General features: G+C 40.0%; 1 long non-coding RNA gene across 1 annotated transcript in view; it reads left to right on the top strand.

Moving 5' to 3' along the window:
* Positions 1-249: 249 nt before the first annotated feature.
* Positions 250-19,286, top strand: part of LOC140912075 (uncharacterized) — a 78,138-nt gene continuing 59,101 nt past the window's right edge. Inside the window, exon 1 of the long non-coding RNA XR_012159218.1 lies at positions 250-376. This is a non-coding gene — a long non-coding RNA (uncharacterized lncRNA). The remainder of the gene's footprint in view (positions 377-19,286) is intronic.

Raw genomic sequence — 19,286 nt, 5'->3', positions numbered from 1 at the left:
CTTTTGGATTGCCTGCCAGGTGTTGCTCAACATTTCAGCACAGTGCTTGATTCTTTGCCACATAACTCACTTTTTTTTCTTCCCCCCGCCCGCCTGGGAACTTCCTGTCATCTGACTTCAAGAATGCTTCGTAGGCTTCTGACTGTTGAAAGCATTCAACTCCCTTTGCTCAGCATGTTCACTCTATTTTACCTGCCCTACAGACTTGTTTTATTGTTGTCAAACACTGCTGCTGCACAGTTTCAATACAGTTCTTAGCCTGATTTTTTCAGCTGCACTGGATCTTTGAAAGCTGGCAGGATGAATTGCTTGCTTTCCAGTCCTTAATGTTTATCTCCCTGTAGATCTAGCCATCTGCTGTGATTTGGCAGCTCAGGTAAATGAATTTTTTCAGCTTCCTTCGGTTGTCCTGTGTCCTACGGATATTACTTTACCTGCCTTCTTCCTCTCTCCAGATAGCATCGGCTTGGATTTGATGGCATTTATTGAAGCTGATGCATCTAATTAGTGTTTCCATGCTGATCTGTCATTTTTTAAATGTAGTGAAGGATGCGAGTGGAGAACAATGCAGAGTCGTCTGCAAAGTCAAGATTGGTTAATGTTTGCCTTTTTTTACTCTTTCCACTTCATTCCTCTTAACTACTTACCTTTTGTTGTATTTTTTGTTGTCTACTCTCTGGGTACAGCAACAAATTGCAAACCATTCTTTCAGGATCCCCGTTCTAATTTGTGTGCATTTTATGTCAGTGCAATCGTATGTAATACCTGGGTCCAGAAATCATAGATGGCAGTGCCCTATTAGGACATTGTGTCCCAGTATTAAGGACCATGTATTGTAGTTAGATTTAAAGATAGATAATCTCAAGCTTTCTTATTTTATTTTATTTTTATAGTCAGATTCAGGATGATCCTAACTTTTATATACATTGTGCTTTTAGATTGAGTCCCTCACCCCAAGACCCCGCAAAGTCCAATATGCCCCTCCACCAACACACAAGAGATCAAAAAGAAGCAATGATAAGGCATGGAATATGGAAGAAAGGGGCATTTCTTGATTATTATTATTTTTAAAAAATATTGGGGACCTAATTTTGAAACACTGCCTCCATTTCTGAAGCTACTCTATGGAGTATGGAAGAAGGGGAAATTTGTGGGTATATATGCTTCCTTTTAAATATAGAAGAAATTGATTTGCACAAAATGGCTGCCAGGGTGTGCCTTCATAATATCCTCTATGCATTGTATTACTTTTGGTTTGTATATCTGTATTTTTTATTATTCTGACACCTGGCATTGAAATCAAATACAATCAGCTTTTGGTGTACGCCAAGTCATGTTCAATGAGTTATTGAAGGGTGGTTGAAGAGCTTCTCCGGGCACGAATTAATTTGAATTAAAAACCCATCTGCTATACTTTTTTGTAGTTTAACTGTTCTTGGATTCTCTTCTAGGTCAGACCTGTGTTATAATTTGGCAGGTGTTGCAGTCTGTCCACAACGCCTGGTGATCAAAAGTAATCTCCATATGACAGCTGTTCTGTAGCTTGTATGAAATGAGCTGTCCAATTCTGATAGGTATCAACATCACTGAAACCATCAACCCATTTGGTACTCTTGTTGGCAGTCTCAAAGGAGAGTCCAAGAACTGAATTGGCATTGATGCTAAACTACCCTCTTGCCCGTAGAATCAAAAGTCTTAGCAGTAATCCCTATGACTTTCATTTACCTCGGACTACTTCGTTAGATCTGGGGTAAACTACATTGGCAGGGGATTGCAGGGGGAATCATTGCATTGCTGCTCTCTGTGCATCATCTGTTCTGTGGCTAAACAGAGGACTTTTAAAAAGTTGCCAGCCAAGCATCTGCAACCACAGGCAGTAAATTAGTTTAAAAAATGAAGTTGTTTGGTACTTTTACAATGATCCCTTGTTTCTTTCCATATTTCAGGTATTTGCTCTTCAATAATTTTTGGCAGCTCCTTTTTAACTTTATACAGCACAGTTCCTAGCTCCTTTCAACAGTCTAGCAAAAACTGAGCGTGCATACTGAATAAAGCTAAAGAAGCTCCATAAAAGGTTGTAGAGGAGCATTTTGACTAAGGACATTACCAATTTTGGGGGTGATGGATAGCTGTTTAAAACACTTCATTCTCTGGCAGCTCTGTTTCCACAGCTACTCCTTCATATTTGTTCTCACTTAAGAATTTTTCAAGCAGTTACAGTACATTAGAGAAGTTAAGGTGTGAAAGATTTAGTAGGTCATCTCTGGCATCTCAGTCTTTGATGCTTAACTTCTTTCGAATCCTTTTGTGTGGGCTCTGATTTCAGGCTGTTTAGAAATTACAATGATCAGATTATTGAAGGTTTTATTTGTTTATTTGTTTGTTTATTTATTTGGTAAACATTTCCTGACTGCAGGCTTGTTCATGTCTGTTGGATTCACAAAAGCTTTTATTTCCTCCAGACAAGACAAATGGTTTTGCTTGTTGAATTATCTAGCAAACTGCTTTACCACACTTCAGCCGGTGTAAGATTCTGCTGTCAGGGCATTATATGGAATAAAGGATAGGTTTCATGACTCTGGTGATTACATACACTTAAAATGCTGCAGCAGCATCAGTGAAGATGCTACCTACGCCGACAGGAAGAGTTCTTGCATAGGCATAGGAAATCCACGTCCCCAGGAGAAGTTAGCTAGGTTGATGGAATAATTCTTCAATTTACCTAGCATTGTCTATACCGGGTGTTAGGTAGGTTTAACCGCATTGCTCGGAAGTGTGGATTTTTCACACCACTGAATGATGTAGTTATACCAATTTACTTTCCTTGTGTAGACTGGGCCTCAAGTATTAATCTATAATGCTCTTTACCACCAAATCCTGGATTACATTTCAGATTTAGATTTCTAATCTACCCAGATACACTGCACATATTACTGCACTTCTAGTTGTTTTGGGTTTTTTGCTGTAAGTTCTATAATAGAACCGTTTAAATCTCTGTTTTCATTTTGCACTGTTTTAGTTCACTAACCCAGTTTAAAGTTGGATATTTTGTTGAACCAGTGCAAATCTGCATGTAGATAAGGCTTTTTAATCAAGAGGTAATGTTGCCATGCAGCTCATTAGGAACCATAAGTGACTGCTTCTTGGAGCAGCTAGTCCTGGAACCCACAAGGGGAGGTAGTTGTTGATTTAGTCCTAAGTAGAGCATATCTGGTCCAAGAGGTGAATATAACTAAACTATTTGGGAAAAGCAACCAAAATATAATTAAATTTAACTTTCTAGTGGTGGTGGTGGGGAAATACCAAGGAAGTCCTCCACTTAATGAATTTAACTTCACAAAGCAGAACTACACAAAAATGAGAGAGCCAGCTAAACAGAAATTAAAAGGTCCTGTTACCTTGCAAGTGAAATGCTTGCAAGCTGCATGGAAATGATTTTAAAATAGAGGCCCAAATTAAATAACAGTAAGAGGATCAAAAAAAGTGCCACCAAGGCTAAATAAAGTAAAAAACCGTTAGAGGCAAAAATGCATCCTTTAAAAAGTGGAAGTTAAATCCTACCAAGGAAAATAGAAAGGAGCATAAACCCTGGCAAATGAAGGGTAAAAATATATTTAGGAAGGCCAAAAAATGAATCTGAAGAATAGCTAGACGAAGACTCAAAAAGTAAGAGCAAAAATAATGTTTAAGTACGTCAGAATCAGGAAGCCTCAAGATGCTAAAGGAGCACTCAAGGATGATAAGGCCATTGCAGAGAAACTAAATAAATTCTTTGCATCGGTCTTCACGGCTGAGGGTGTGAGGGAGATTCTCAAACCTGAGCCATTCTTTTTAGGTGATAAATCTGCAGACTGAGGCGTCATTAGAGGAGATTTTGGAACAAATTGATAAACTAAACACCAAGACCAGATGGTATTCACCCAAGAGTTCTGAAGGAACTCAAATGTGAACTTGCAGAATTACTAACTGTAGTATGTAACCTATTATTTAAATCCGCTTCTGTACCAGATGACTGGAGGATAGCTAATGTGACACCAATTTTTTTTTAAAGGATCCAGAGGCATTCATTACAATTACAGGCTGATACATGGGCGGTGGGTATAATAGGCCTGGGGAGGCTCAGCCTCCCCTGGTGCTGCCATGGCCCCCAGACCCTTGGTTGCAGGGTTTGGAGGGGAAAGTTTTTGCGTTATTATAGCCCATGTGGGTTCCAGGGTGGCTGAGGCGGTAGTATGTGCTATTCAGCTTCCCAGATTAATCAGTAGTCTCCATGGACTCCAGAGAGATTACTAATTAACCCAGGAAGCTGAGTAGCAAATACCACCTCTTCAGCTGCCCCAGAACCTGCATGGGGCATATTAAAAGCTTCTTTGGGAGAAGAGTGAGATGCCTTTCTCAGGAGAAGCTTGAGGTTTTGGGAAGGGAGGCATGACTGCAGCTGGCCCAGGGCTTCTCCGGACGGGGCGGGGAGGCTCGGAGCACCTCTGGGAAGGTGGAGAGTGAGGGTGCTTGGGCCTTTGGCCAGCTAGGGCTCCTTTGGCTGAGGGGGGTGCTTGTTGCTCCTTCGAGTGGGAGGGGGACTCATGGCTCTGGCCGTGGGGGGAGGACAGGGGGTCTTGGGGCTCTGGCACAGGGGGGATTGAGTAGAGGGGGAAGAGCCAGGGGCTAGCCTCCCCAATGGGGGGCTCCACCCACCACCCATCAGCTGATAAGTCTACCTTCAGTATCAAGCAAATTGTTTGAAACTATTGTAAAGAACAGAACGATCAGACCCACAGATTGACACAATTTGTTGGGGAAAAGTCAACCCGGCTTTGAAAAGGGAAATCATGCCTTGCCAATCTATTGGAATTTTTTGAGGGGGTTAACAAATGTGGACAAGGGGGATACAGAGGCTATAGTGTACTTGGACTTTCAGAAGGCTGTTGACAAGGTCCCTCACCAAAGGCTCTTAAACAAAGTAAGCAGTCATGGGATAAAAGGGAAAGTCCTCTCATGGATCTGTAACTGGTTAAAAATTAGGAAACAACAGGTAGGAACAAATGTTCAGTTTTCAGAATGGAAAGAGATAAATAATGTCCCCCAGATATCTGTACTGGGACCAGTGCTGTTCAACATATTCATAAATGATCTGGAAAAGCGGGTAAATGGTGAGCTTGCAAAATTTGCAGACAATACAAAATTACTCCAGATAGTTAAGTCCAAAGCAGACTATGAAGAATTACAAAGGGATCTCACCAAATTGGGTGTGTAGGCAATAAAATGGTAGAGGAAATTCAATATTGATAAATGCAAAGCAATGCACATTTGATAACATATTCCCAACTATCCTTAGAAAATGATGGGGTCTAAATTAGCTGTTACCCTTCAAGAAATCTTGGAGTCATTGTGGATAGTTCTCTGAAAACATCCGCTCAATGTGCAGTGACCATCGGAATGGCTAACAGTGTTGGGAACATGAATAAAAGGATAGATAATAAGATAGTAAATATCATAATGCAACTAAATAAATCTGTGGTACCCCCACACCTTAAATGCTGTGTGCCCCATCTCAAAAAAGACAAATTGGAATGGGAAAAGAGAAGGCCAAGAAAAATGATTATGAGTATGGAACAGCTACCATATTAGGAGAGATTAAAAAGACTTGGATTTTTCAACTTGGAAAAGAGATGACTATGGGGAGATATGATAGAGGTCTGTAAAATTGGGAATGGTATGGAGAAAGTGAATAAAGAAGTACTGTTTTCTCCTTCTTATAACACAAGAATCAGGGGGGTCACCCACTGATATTAATAGGAGGCAGGTTTAAAACAAAAGGAGGTACTACTTCATGCAACACTCAGTCAACCTCTGGACATCATTGCCAGGGGATGTTGTGAAGGCCAAAACTGTAGCAGGGTTCAGAAACGAATGAGATAAATTCATAAAGGGTAGGTCCATCAATGGCTATTAGTCAAGATGGTCAGGGATGCAGCCCCATGCTCTGGGTGTCCCTAGCTTTTGACTGCCAGAAGCTGGGAGTGGACAATGGGATGGATCACTCAATTGCCCGTTCTGTTCATTCTCTCTAAAGCACTTGGCATTGGCCACTGTTGGAAGACAGGATACTGGGGTAGAAGGAACATTGGTCTGTCCCAGGATAGACATTCTTATGTTCTTAACCAAAGGTGAAAATCTGGCCTCATTGAAGTTACTGGCAAAACTCCCATTGATTTTGTTGTAGCCAGGATTTCACCCCAAATGGGCAGTTCTCAGGTGCATAATAAACCTCCATTATTCACAGAAATTTGACGTCTTACCCATAAATGGAAAATATAGGGAGATACGTGGCATAGAGACTGGAATATAAGGGAGAAGTGGAGCAACCCACAGTGACACTATACTAATGTTGGTTGTACACATCTACTATCTTAAAACCACTTCTGGGCTGAAAGGTCTGAAGCCACTGCTAAAGTCTGAGGGCTGTGTGATTGTGACTGTGAGCATACACTCCCCCATTCTCCCATAAGTCATCCACATGAAGCCCATTTACCTAGGCTGTGCATTGATGACAGCATTTAATCCCCTAACACAGGGTGGCACATCAGATTATTCTGTAGGATGAAACTCAAGAACCAGTTTCGGTTCTTGCAGATTTCTACCATTGGATTAACTGCCACAGAAGCCACTGGAAGCTTTGTACCCAAAACTAAGGATAGATTTTTTTGGTCCTTGTTATATAATCTTCTGATCTTTTTCTTGGCCAGTTCATATTTTTCAATTGTGCACAGTTTTGTCCTGGTCCATATTTTTGTTGACCTTGTAAACTGGTAAAATCTGGAACAACCATGATTTTCCCATTTTAACCTTTACTTTGAAGAATGTTATAATTGTACCAACTAACTCAGCTGTCAATATTTCCATCTCACACCTTTTTATAGGGGTTTATAAATGAGCTATAAAATTATACGCACTGAGCATATGAGGTGTGAGCCAGCAAGAAATTTAATAAATTATGTACATAAATACAAATGTGTCCATTTTAAAGTTATATATACACAAGTTAAAACTATGATTTCAGGTGCATTTTATAGTTCTGTAACTCAAAGGAAATTTGGTTGGGTTTTTTGTTTTTCAAAATTGAAGTGATTAGCCTATTAGTTTCTAATGTGGACTGAACTAATCTCTTTAGGCATTATGGGGAATAACCACATTATTTGATTTAGGAAATTAGCTACTATGCACTTAGGGTAACTTATCTCAATGAAAATCACACACAAATTTTAAACAAGCAGACTTATTCCAGGACTCAGTCCTCCTCAGATACACTGAAGCACAGACTGTCACCATTTTGCAAGTATATCAGAATATGTTTAAAAGACTCTTTCAGCTTGCTAATCAATGTTACTGACACGAGACTGTCTGAAAGATTAGAGGTAAAAAAATTAACTTTTTGAAAATTCCCAGTTGTGTATCTTTTTAAAAAATACTTCAAGCTCATATTAAACCATTAGACAGTAACAGCTCTGAGATAGCTGCTATACTGTATTGTAATTTCCAAAATTGCATGACTAGAGCAGTGGTTGGTAAAACTGAACAAAATTCAGGGAGGGTTACAAGTAACCTCTCCAGTAGCTTCCATATGACAGGGGGTTGTGATCTGCAAGCCACTTCAGAGTTTTGCTTGGAGTTTTAGGTCCCCCTGAACTACAAAACTGAGTGAAGCATGAGCAAACTCTGGTGAAACTCTTGCAAAATAAGGATCCCATGTTAGCATGGTGCGGACTAGCAAAATCTTAGACAGGAAAAAAATGCCTTGGGATGTGGCAGCACTGTGATCAGAGGAATATTTCTTGACATGATGGAAATGTTCACACAGTTGTAGTACTGGGTTACATTAATAAGGACATACACTTAAAATTTAAAGAAATTGAGTGCTTTTTTATAAGGCTACACAGAGCTCTTCAGATCTGAGGAAGAAGGCAGAGTGTCTGAGCTAAATACAAATTGCGATACTATGTTAAACTGAAAGGGTTAACACGTGGTATATTACAAATTATTGTAATGAGCCACAAAACAGTGTCCCTGTTAAGTCCATAGTTTTTAGTTTCTAGCACGTGTTACTCCATCTCCTTAACTATTTGCTCAACTTATATTTAGTTCAGACACTCTGCTTCCTTCCCAGACCTGGAAAAAAGCTCTGTGTAGCTCAAAAGCTTGTACCTTCCACCAATAGATGTTGCTCCAGTAACATATATTATCTCACCTTCCTTGTCTCTCAGAAACCCCTCAGTTAAAATACTGGATAACACACAAGTTTTGGAATGTGCTTGCAGGTTTACAATCAAAGACGGAGGCAAATGTCAGACCCTTCCAGAATAGCTATTGCTTGACTGTTATACTTAAGGGATAAAGACTGAATCCTTTCAAAGGCCAGGGAGCTAAAGACAATCACAAATTGAGAAAAATAAATCCTTTTCTTTCCAGAAGTTGGGCCTAGTACTCAAGGCAAAAGACATACACCTTGGGCCTAGTGAAATTTTTTTTTACTGAAATAGCGGTATCATCATCTTTCAAAGAGTAAGGGTTTTGTTCAAAATATAGGAGTATGTATTCCTTGGTTTGGAATTGGCAAACAATCCACTGTCTAACCTGGACGTAGATCCTTCTTCAGTGAACACATACAAATACATAGCAACAGATTTTGAAGGCAAAATATAAAATACCAGAACTGTTTATTTGGGAAAATTCTAATAATCATATTTGCTTTGCTTTACATGGAAACAAACGCTGAATTTCCATCTTGTGTTCTGAGGACTTTTTGTATACAGAAGTTGTGTGAACACTGTGGAACTATGTATTTGTATTGCCTTCATCAATGTAGGATATAGTCTCTCAAAAAAAGCAAAACGTCCCTCTGAACTGATCGCATTTCCTACCCATCTTCCCATTTATTTGCTGATTTATTATGCAGTTTTCTTCTCCTTTTATTCGAAAATTTACTATCACTTACACCTTGATATGGTACCAGTGACCCTATTTCTGCATAAAATAAGTGTGAGCATAGACCTAACACTCCTACAGCATTAAAATGCCAGTGTTAAAACAAATCTGTCTCTTGAGGAGGGAGTGGTATCATAGTTTACTAAACACAAAGGAAAAAGGCACAGGGAAGGGGCTTGGAGGAGAGAAGGAAAGTAATAGGGTCCTCCTGTCCACACTGGTGCTCTTACCATTTCTGCCACCAGGGAGATGTAACAGTGGTGGTTGATTTCAGAGTAAAAGCCGTGTTAGTCTGTATTCGCAAAAAGAAAAGGAGGACTTGCGGCACCTTAGAGACTAACCAATTTATTTGAGCATGAGCTTTCGTGAGCTACAGCTCACTTCATCGGATGCATACCGTGGAAACTGCAGCAGATATTATATACACACAGAGATCATGAAACAATACCTCCCCCCACCCCACTGTCCTGCTGGTAATAGCTTATCTAAAGTGATCATCAAGTTGGGCCATTTCCAGCACAAATCCAGGTTTTCTCACCCTCCACCCCCCTACACACAAACTCACTCTCCTGCTGGTAATAGCCCATCCAAAGTGACCACTCTCTTCACAATGTGCATGATAATCAAGGTGGGCCATTTCCTGCACAAATCCAGGTTCTCTCATCCCCTCACCCCCCTCCAAAAACCACACACACAAACTCACTCTCCTGCTGGTAATAGCTCATCCAAAGTGACCACTCTCCCTACAATGTGCATGGTAATCAAGGTGGGCCATGTCCAGCACAAATCCAGGCTCTCACCCCCCCTTCCCCCCCCCCCCGGGGGACACACACACACAAACTCACTCTCCTGCTGGCAATAGCTCATCCAAACTGACCACTCTCCAAGTTTAAATCCAAGTTTAACCAGAACGTCTGGGGGGGGGGGCGGGTAGGAAAAAACAAGGGGAAATAGGCTACCTTGCATAATGACTTAGCCACTCCCAGTCTCTATTTAAGCCTAAATTAATAGTGTCCAATTTGCAAATGAATTCCAATTCAGCAGTTTCTCGCTGGAGTCTGGATTTGAAGTTTTTTTGTTTTAAGATAGCAACCTTCATGTCTGTGATTGCGTGACCAGAGAGATTGAAGTGTTCTCCGACTGGTTTATGAATGTTATAATTCTTGACATCTGATTTGTGTCCATTTATTCTTTTACGTAGAGACTGTCCAGTTTGACCAATGTAAATGGCAGAGGGGCATTGCTGGCACATGATGGCATATATCACATTGGTAGCTGTGCAGGTGAACGAGCCTCTGATAGTGTGGCTGATGTTATTAGGCCCTGTGATGGTGTCCCCTGAATACGTATGTGGGCACAGTTGGCAACGGGCTTTGTTGCAAGGATAAGTTCCTGGGTTAGTGGTTCTGTTGTGTGGTATGTGATTGTTGGTGAGTATTTGCTTCAGGTTGCGGGGCTGTCTGTAGGCAAGGACTGGCCTGTCTCCCAAGATTTGTGAGAGTGTTGGGTCATCCTTTAGGATAGGTTGTAGATCCTTAATAATGCGTTGGAGGGGTTTTAGTTGGGGGCTGAAGGTGACGGCTAGTGGCGTTCTGTTATTTTCTTTGTTAGGCCTGTCCTGTAGTAGGTGACTTCTGGGAACTCTTCTGGCTCTATCAATCTGTTTCTTTACTTCCGCAGGTGGGTATTGTAGTTGTAAGAAAGCTTGACAGAGATCTTGTAGGTGTTTGTCTCTGTCTGAGGGATGGAGCAAATGCGGTTGTATCGCAGAGCTTGGCTGTAGACGATGGATCGTGTGGTGTGGTCAGGGTGAAAGCTGGAGGCATGTAGGTAGGAATAGCGGTCAGTAGGTTTCCGGTATAGGGTGGTGTTTATGTGACCATTGTTTATTAGCACTGTAGTGTCCAGGAAGTGGATCTCTTGTGTGGACTGGACCAGGCTGAGGTTGATGGTGGGATGGAAATTGTTGAAATCATGGTGGAGTTCCTCAAGGGCTTCTTTTCCATGGGTCCAGATGATGAAGATGTCATCAATATAGCACAAGTAGAGTAGGGGCTTTAGGGGACGAGAGCTGAGGAAGCGTTGTTCTAAGTCAGCCATAAAAATGTTGGCATACTGTGGGGCCATGCGGGTACCCATAACAGTGCCGCTGATCTGAAGGTATACATTGTCCCCAAATGTAAAATAGTTATGGGTAAGGACAAAGTCACAAAGTTCAGCCACCAGGTTAGCCGTGGCATTATCGGGGATAGTGTTCTTGACAGCTTGTAGTCCATCTTTGTGTGGAATGTTGGTGTAGAGGGCTTCTACATCCATAGTGGCCAGGATGGTGTTATCAGGAAGATCACCGATGGATTGAAGTTTCCTCAGGAAGTCAGTGGTGTCTCGAAGGTAGCTGGGAGTGCTGGTAGCGTAGGGCCTGAGGAGGGAGTCTACATAGCCAGACAATCCTGCTGTCAGGGTGTCAATGCCTGAGATGATGGGGTGCCCAGGATTTCCAGGTTTATGGATCTTGGGTAATAGATAGAATATCCCAGGTCGGGGTTCCAGGGGTGTGTCTGTGCGGATTTGATCTTGTGCTTTTTCAGGAAGTTTCTTGAGCAAATGCTGTAGTTGCTTTTGGCAACTCTCAGTGGGATCATAGGGTAATGGCTTGTAGAAAGTGGTGTTGGAGAGCTGCCGAGCAGCCTCTTGTTCATATTCCGACCTATTCATGATGACAACAGCACCTCCTTTGTCAGCCTTTTTGATTATGATGTCAGAATTGTTTCTGAGGCTGTGGGTGGCATTGCGTTCCGCATGGCTGAGGTTATGGGGCAAGTGATGCTGCTTTTCCACAATTTCAGCCCGTGCACGTCGGCGGAAGCACTCTATGTAGAAGTCCAGTCTGCTGTTTCGACCTTCAGGAGGAGTCCACCTAGAATCCTTCTTTTTGTAGTGTTGGTAGGGAGGCCTCTGTGGGTTAGTATGTTGTTCAGAGGTATTTTGGAAATATTCCTTGAGTCGGAGACGTCGAAAATAGGATTCTAGGTCACCACAGAACTGTATCATGTTCATGGGGGTGGAGGGGCAGAAGGAGAGGCCCCGAGATAGGACAGCTGCTTCTGCTGGGCTGAGAGTATAGTTGGATAGGTTAACAATATAGTTGGATAGGTTAACAATATAGTTGGATAGGTTAACAATATTGCTAGGTGGGTTGAGGGAACCATTGCTGTGGCCCCTTGTAGCATGTAGTAGTTTAGAAAGTGTCCTTTTTCTTTTGTAGAGAAGCAAAGTGTGCGTTGTAAATGGCTTGTCTAGTTTTAGTGGTTGAATAATAGTGGGAGATTCCCTGAAAAAGCTAGCATTCATACAGCTCAAAGCATAGTTTTCTCAAAGCATCCCTATTAGGAATCCAGCTCCTGCTGCGGATCTCAAGGGAAAGAATCAAATCCAGATCAAGTAGGGCAGAAGCCTGTATCTGTGGACTTCACTTCCACAGTGATGTACATTACAATTTCCCCAAAGAAGACATTTGAGTTTTATGGAGAAAAAGAAAAACCCTGCTTCTTCACAATCTCTGGTCTTCACTGATTTCACCAGAATAATTTTGCCTACCTCTTAAAATTTATAGATTTTTTTTCTATTCAACACAGATTCCCCAAACAGAATGTGCAGCTATAGTGCTGAGCTAAGTATCAGAAAATGCAAACAATCAGTTCTGAGAATTCCATTGTATCTTGCAAGATTTAAATGCAATTGAAAATGTTGCCTGTTTTTATATACTAGTAGCAAGAGAGAAAAGAAACAAAGATAAATTGATGCATAAAATGGAAAAACGTCTTTAGGGACATTGAATCAATTGAGAACAATATGGAAATAATCAAAAGTCAGTCAACAGACCAAATTAAACTTTCTTTTTATAAAGTTTAAAGAGGGCTGGATAATAGTAGAGGCCTTCTGTTTACATAAGAGACTAAGAGATTACAAAACAACATATGAAATAATTAGCATTGGTTAAATCTCAAAAGGTTTAGAGCTTTGTTTTCAGTTTGAATAAGCATCCAAAAATTTGATTGCTTATCCAGATCTTATCCATGCTTTCATGAATCTGCCAAACTGGCTAGAAGACACATGGAAGAGGCATTCTAATTAAAGTTCCAGTACTTCTTTCTTCCAATTGGGTCAAAACAGCCTCTCTCTCTATTCTGGCACATTTGCTGCTGCTTTCTGGAAATGTAGATACACATAAAAATGAATTTTAAAAACCCTGTAGATTTTCCTAACAGTATTAATTATCAAATAATGTTCAAATTCTGAGTGAAAGTTTGTGTAAGTCTTTTTTCATTTCATTCAAAATGGTTTTGTTCATTCTTAGAAATAAAGTTAGAGAGATGGTTATGATGACATAAATACAGTGCTGTGAAAGATATAACTCTGTAAGGGCGTGGGCATAGACTGAAAGGAAATAACATCCATATTATATGAAGCTTCTTCTTTGGATACCTTGGGCGGGGGTAGGAAAATGGGTTAAACCGAGATAATGACAAGGTCTAAACCATCCATTAATATAGTCAATCAGTCATGATGATGGGAATACAGCTAGCAGATGTGAACCAAACTGCAGCACACGGGGGAAAAAAAAAAACAATAACAAGGTAAACTAAAAGCTATGCCTCTGACTGAATTACAGGTGACGTATTGGAAACTGATGTATTATGTAGTCAAGATTTCAGGGTAGCAGCTGTCACATCATTGATATGCTCGCAGTGCATTTCTCCTGACTCATTCTGGCTCCTTTTTAGCACACTCAAAGAACAAGCTATCACTATAAAAGGATTAATTTAAGCATATCAAAGGAATTTGAATTTTATGTATAAAATTCTACAAAGGATAGGCAGATTTTATGCCTCTTATTTAGATGCTCTACAAATTAAATGTTACATTTGCAACACAATCTTACATTTCTAGCAGAACCGATGAGTTTAACAGCACAGCTCCATTGACTAAGAAATAGTTTGTCATTAAATGCCTACCTTTTGACTTCCACTAAGGACCTAATGTTCCATATACAAAAAAGTGATGTTCTGCTGAAACAAGCATAGCACAACTTCCATTGGCTGAACCCCACAGGTTCCTAGAGTTTCTCAGCTGTGGGAATGCAAGACTGCCATGTAAAGCTAATCCCCTTGTGGATAGGGGAGACTATAAATTGGGCAAGTATTCTGAAATGATTGGTCAACAACTGTCAGACAAAACAGCTTAAATTTGGGAGAGAGGGAGTGAATGGCAGTAATTATCTATGTATCATTCCTTCTTCCCACTAGAGTTAGTGATGCAAGCACAATGTAGTCCCTGAGCAAGGATGTGTTTAAAGCTGCCGAACATTTCCATAGTCAGAGATCAATTATACGAATAACTACTCAATAAAGAATACATACTAGCTTATGGTTTTGCTAAACAAATGTTGTCAATCAGGGTTTTAAAGGAATAGGCAGAAACTCCAGGAAATGGGTTCAATATGATCCAGGTTGTGTGTGTGTGTGTGTGTGTGTTTATCAAGCAGTAGCAGAAGCGTGTGCCTGCAGTAATTTCAAGTTACTCTCAGTATCAGTAACTACTTTCATTGCACTTCTAAAATTACTGTAATTCTAAATTGTGCATACCCAATTTTGCATACCTATGTTCCCAACATGGGCAATAAAACTTGCTAGTCAACCAACTAAACTTAAGAATGAAATTCATACTCTAATTATGTTGATAATGTACATTCATACGTTAATCCATGGCCACTCAATCTTAGGCTCTACTCATTTATATTTGCTCATGTTGGGGTTTGCATATCTCTCAACTTCTGAAAATGATTCCATTTATGGAATAATTACATACATGGAATTTATTCCATACCTGTATTATGACTTGATCATGATCTACCTGTATTTTCATGGGGAAGAGATTTCTGGTAGTAGTCAACTCCTTTATCTAGAAAAAGACATAATGATAGTCAATGGTTGGAAGATTAAGCTAGACAAATTTAGACTGGAAATAAGTTGCATCTTTTAACAGTAAAGGTAATTAACCATTTGAAATGACTTACCTAGTGGTGTAGTGGACTTTCAATCACTGAAAGTATTTAATTCAAGACCACATATTTCTCAAAAAAAAAAATGCTATAGTTCAAACAGAAGTTATGAGCTTGATGCAGAAATTACTGGGCAAAATTCTATGCCCTGTATTAAATAAGAGGTCAGACTAGATGATCGTAATGATCTCTTCAGGCTCCAAATGTTTATCTTACTCTGTTGCTGCCTTCCTAAAACATGAGGATTAATGTTTAGACTCCATACTTATGTGGTGCTGCAGACACTTTTGCTGACAAATTACAAATAGAATGAACCAACAGAGATGTTAGTGAGATAGGCTAGAAATAATAAATAAAGTTCATTGAGATCTACTGATGAAAAATGCTATACAAGAGCCAAGTCTTATTACTGTATAAGTAAAGTAGATGCATTTTCTATGGTTTCAGATGTCTGGAGAAACTTAGACCTTAGTCCTGCCCAGTGATATTAGCTCTGATAGAAATCCTCTAGAAGTTGGAACTTCATAGAGTGGCAGGAAATAAGGCCTCAGTCTGCATTCAGATCTGTATGGGTGAATCCCTGAACCCATGGAAAGTGGGGCTCTACACAGGCACAGGTGTTCACCTAGATGGATTCCCACAGCAGGATCAGGCCCCAAATGTAGTTTCCAAAGGATGAAGCTTGGAAGATTTAGGCAGTCATTCACCACTAATACATTAAGGAGAGAAAGATAGTGGGTAGAAACTACATTGTTGTCCATTCTCACCCATTTACCAAGATTTATAATGATATGCATGCCTATTTTGGATGGTTATGGGGCTGCATTTGAGCAATGAAAGGAAGTAACATTGATAGTTCATCAATGTCAGTAATGATTTGTTGTTGGCTTAGTCTTGTAAGCAATGTGATGGGTGGTGGGGTCATTGTGAACCCCGTGTGCCTGATCCTCTATTGCCTATGCTGTTATTACACATGTGCAAACTGGATGTAAAATGCTACCATGAGATCTGGAAGTGCTTTCTACTCACTTTGCACTCTGTAAGTGACTATAGAAAGTACAAGGTAGTGCAACCCAAGTGAGTTCTTTTGTCTGTGTTTGCATGCCAGTTGCATTGGGACAGGATTTCTCCCCTGTTAGTGTTTTAACTTTATTGATAAGAGTTTTAAGATACTTAGAGACCAATTTTTTTGTGCAGGTAACTGCTGGCTGAGCTGAGGGCACTCCACTTAGTAGGATCAGGCCACTGGAAAGCTAAACCTGATATTACTAGTCTTACAATCATGCAGAAAAATACCACATCACATTGGCTGAATTATCATATATACTATATGCCTAATCTTGATTTTCTGAATTTGGGAATTAAACCAAAAAAGCTCATAGTAATTCTAACAAAACTAAAACAAAAATGTATTTAATTTATAAACTACAGACCAAAGTGCTATGTTCTATTCTCATTTCCTTTTATCATTTTTGCATGTAAATATTCATAAAATATTCAGCAATGTACAGTAGGGGCAACTAAGTACAGTAGAGGCATTTCAGAGCTGGTGCAGAAATTGTGTGTGTCTCACTTTAGGGGGTTGTGAGGGCCAAAACTCCAGATGGGATCAATACATAACTGCCTCTAGCTCCACACTTTAGAGGTCCCATGTAACTTTCTTGTCCAGTCTCCTGAATTTTCCACTTTCAGCTGCTATCCCCAGTTTCCTGGGCACCATTTTAAATATCATGTGATGGAGGCACCACGTGCTTCGTACAAACATAGAAAGAAAAGGAGTACTTGTGGCACCTTAGAGACTAACCAATTTATTTGAGCATAAGCTTTCGTGAGCTACAGCTCACTTCATCGGATGCATACTGTGGAAAATACAGAAGACGTTTTTATACACACAAATCATGAAAAAAATGGGTGTTTATCACTGCAAAAGGTTTTCTCTCCCCCCACCCCACTCTCCTGCTGGTAATAGCTTATGTAAAGTGATCACTCTCCTTACAATGTGTATGATAATCAAGGTGGGCCATTTTCAGCACAAATCCAGGGTTTAACAAGAATGTCTGGGGAACGGGGGGGCATTGCTGGCACATGACGGCATTGGTGGATGTGCAGGTGAACAAGCCTCTGATAGTGTGGCTGATGTGATTAGGCCCTGAGATGGTGTCCCCTGAATAGATATGTGGGCACAGTTGGCAACGGGCTTTGTTGCAAGGACAGGTGCCAGCAATGCCCCACTGCCATGTACATTGGTCAAACTGGACAGTCTCTACACAAAAGAATAAATGGACACAAATCAGATGTCAAGAATTATAACATTCATAAACCAGTCGGAGAACACTTCAATCTCTCTGGTCACGCGATTACAGACATGAAAGTTGCGATATTACAACAGAAAAACTTCAAATCCAGACTCCAGCGAGACTGCTGAATTGGAATTCATTTGCGAATTGGATACAATTAATTTAGGCTTGAATAGAGACTGGGAGTGGATGTGTCATTATGCAAGGTAACTTATTTCCCCTTGTTTTCCTAACACACAATCCCTCCTCCCCTCCGCCGGATGTGTGCTGGAAATGGCCCACCTTGATTATCATACACATTGTAAGGAGAGTGATCACTTTACATAAGCTATTACCAGCAGGGGAGTGGGGTGGGGGGAGAGAAAATATTTTGTAGTGATAAACATCCATTTTTTCATGATTTGTGTATTCCACAGTATGCATCCGATGAAGTGAGCTGTAGCTCACTAAAGCTTATGCTCAAATAAATTGGTTATTCTCTAAGGTGCCACAAGTACTCCTTTTCTTTTTGTGAATACAGACTAACACGGCTGTTACTCTGAAACAAATATAGAAGACACATACGCAGACATGGGTCCTTGGCTCTCCAAGACTAACCTGCTAAACATAGTTTAATGAATACATAATTTAAATGCACACAAGATGTAATGATTGCCTTGCCGTTGAGAGAGCAAAAGAGAAGTGTGCACAAAAATATTCCAGTAATCTGAAACACATTGTAATTCAAATATGTGCAATGGTATGGAGCCAAAATTACACAAACACCATTCATAGTGTAGGAAAAAAGCTATCAATGCTTTACAACATACAAGTAAAATGGGAAAAGCAGAGGCTGTGGAAGCATGAAAATACAGGCTGCCAGTCTACTTTTAAAATCATTAGTGACTCAGAATACCTGTTGTCTAAGATGTAATAAGCAAATGCCATAGCTCCAAAAGATTTCAGATGGAACAGTCGAACAGCTAATTCCTGCCCCAAGAATCATGAAAATGTACAGTGGAAAACATTAAATTAAATCTGAAATCTAAGAAAATCCCAGCCCATGAAGTGGTTTAAAATGTTGTGAACATAAATTTAAAGAACGTGTAAAATGCTACAATAATAGCAAGAAATAATTAAAAGAAATAACATATCGGGCTACACTATCCTTACCAAGGAGCCTTGCAGCAGCATCTGGAACTGAAGTCTGTAAATAAACTGCCAATAGGTCTAACAAAGAAAAGAATTATAATAACCAAGCATGGATATTATTAAAAGCATAGCTCAAGAGTTCCAAATCAGATCCGGAAATGTACTATACTACTGAATCTGAAACAGCCCTCAAACTGAAAAAGCTGATATAGCAACCTATGAATGGTATGTATTAAGCATTGTTATCTGTAAGCAGTGCTTGGTTTTGGATATTCATTGAAGTTTGTGGGTTTATCTGAACCTCTTGGATCTGCAAAACTGGACTGGTTATTGTGGAGTATTTTAGCATTACATTTCTGATCTGGAGCAAAACCAGAAAGTGCAGAATGCACAAAACGAAAAGCCAATGGGAAAAAGATGGGTCCAAAACCTTTTTTGAGCCTTAAGGGCTTAATTCTTATGTTGGGTGAAGTCTTGAATTGCTTCTTAATTATCTCAACTTGTTTGTAATTCACCACTTACAATGCAGCAAATATTGATAACACTGTTTCCCAACGGTTAATTCAGTGTGGAATTAGATCAAAAAGATGAATTATGTGATCATTCTGGATACTTCAAGTAGATGTTTTTATAATGATCACAAACACTGCTTGAACAGTCTCAAAATTATATTGTCTTGTGTTACAAAAAGCTGCTTCTTTCCATAATGGCATCTTGATAGAATGTGGGTGGATTGAATAGCTCCCAGGACATTAGCAAAGCAGTGACATAAAAGCTTTCTTTTATTTTCTATAGTTGTTTGTGATACCTTGAGG

Source organism: Lepidochelys kempii, chromosome 5 (assembly GCF_965140265.1).
Source record: "Lepidochelys kempii isolate rLepKem1 chromosome 5, rLepKem1.hap2, whole genome shotgun sequence".
Lineage (NCBI taxonomy): Eukaryota > Metazoa > Chordata > Testudines > Cheloniidae > Lepidochelys > Lepidochelys kempii.
The sequence above is the reverse complement of the archived record's forward strand: the minus strand, read 5'-3'. Positions and strand labels throughout refer to the sequence as shown.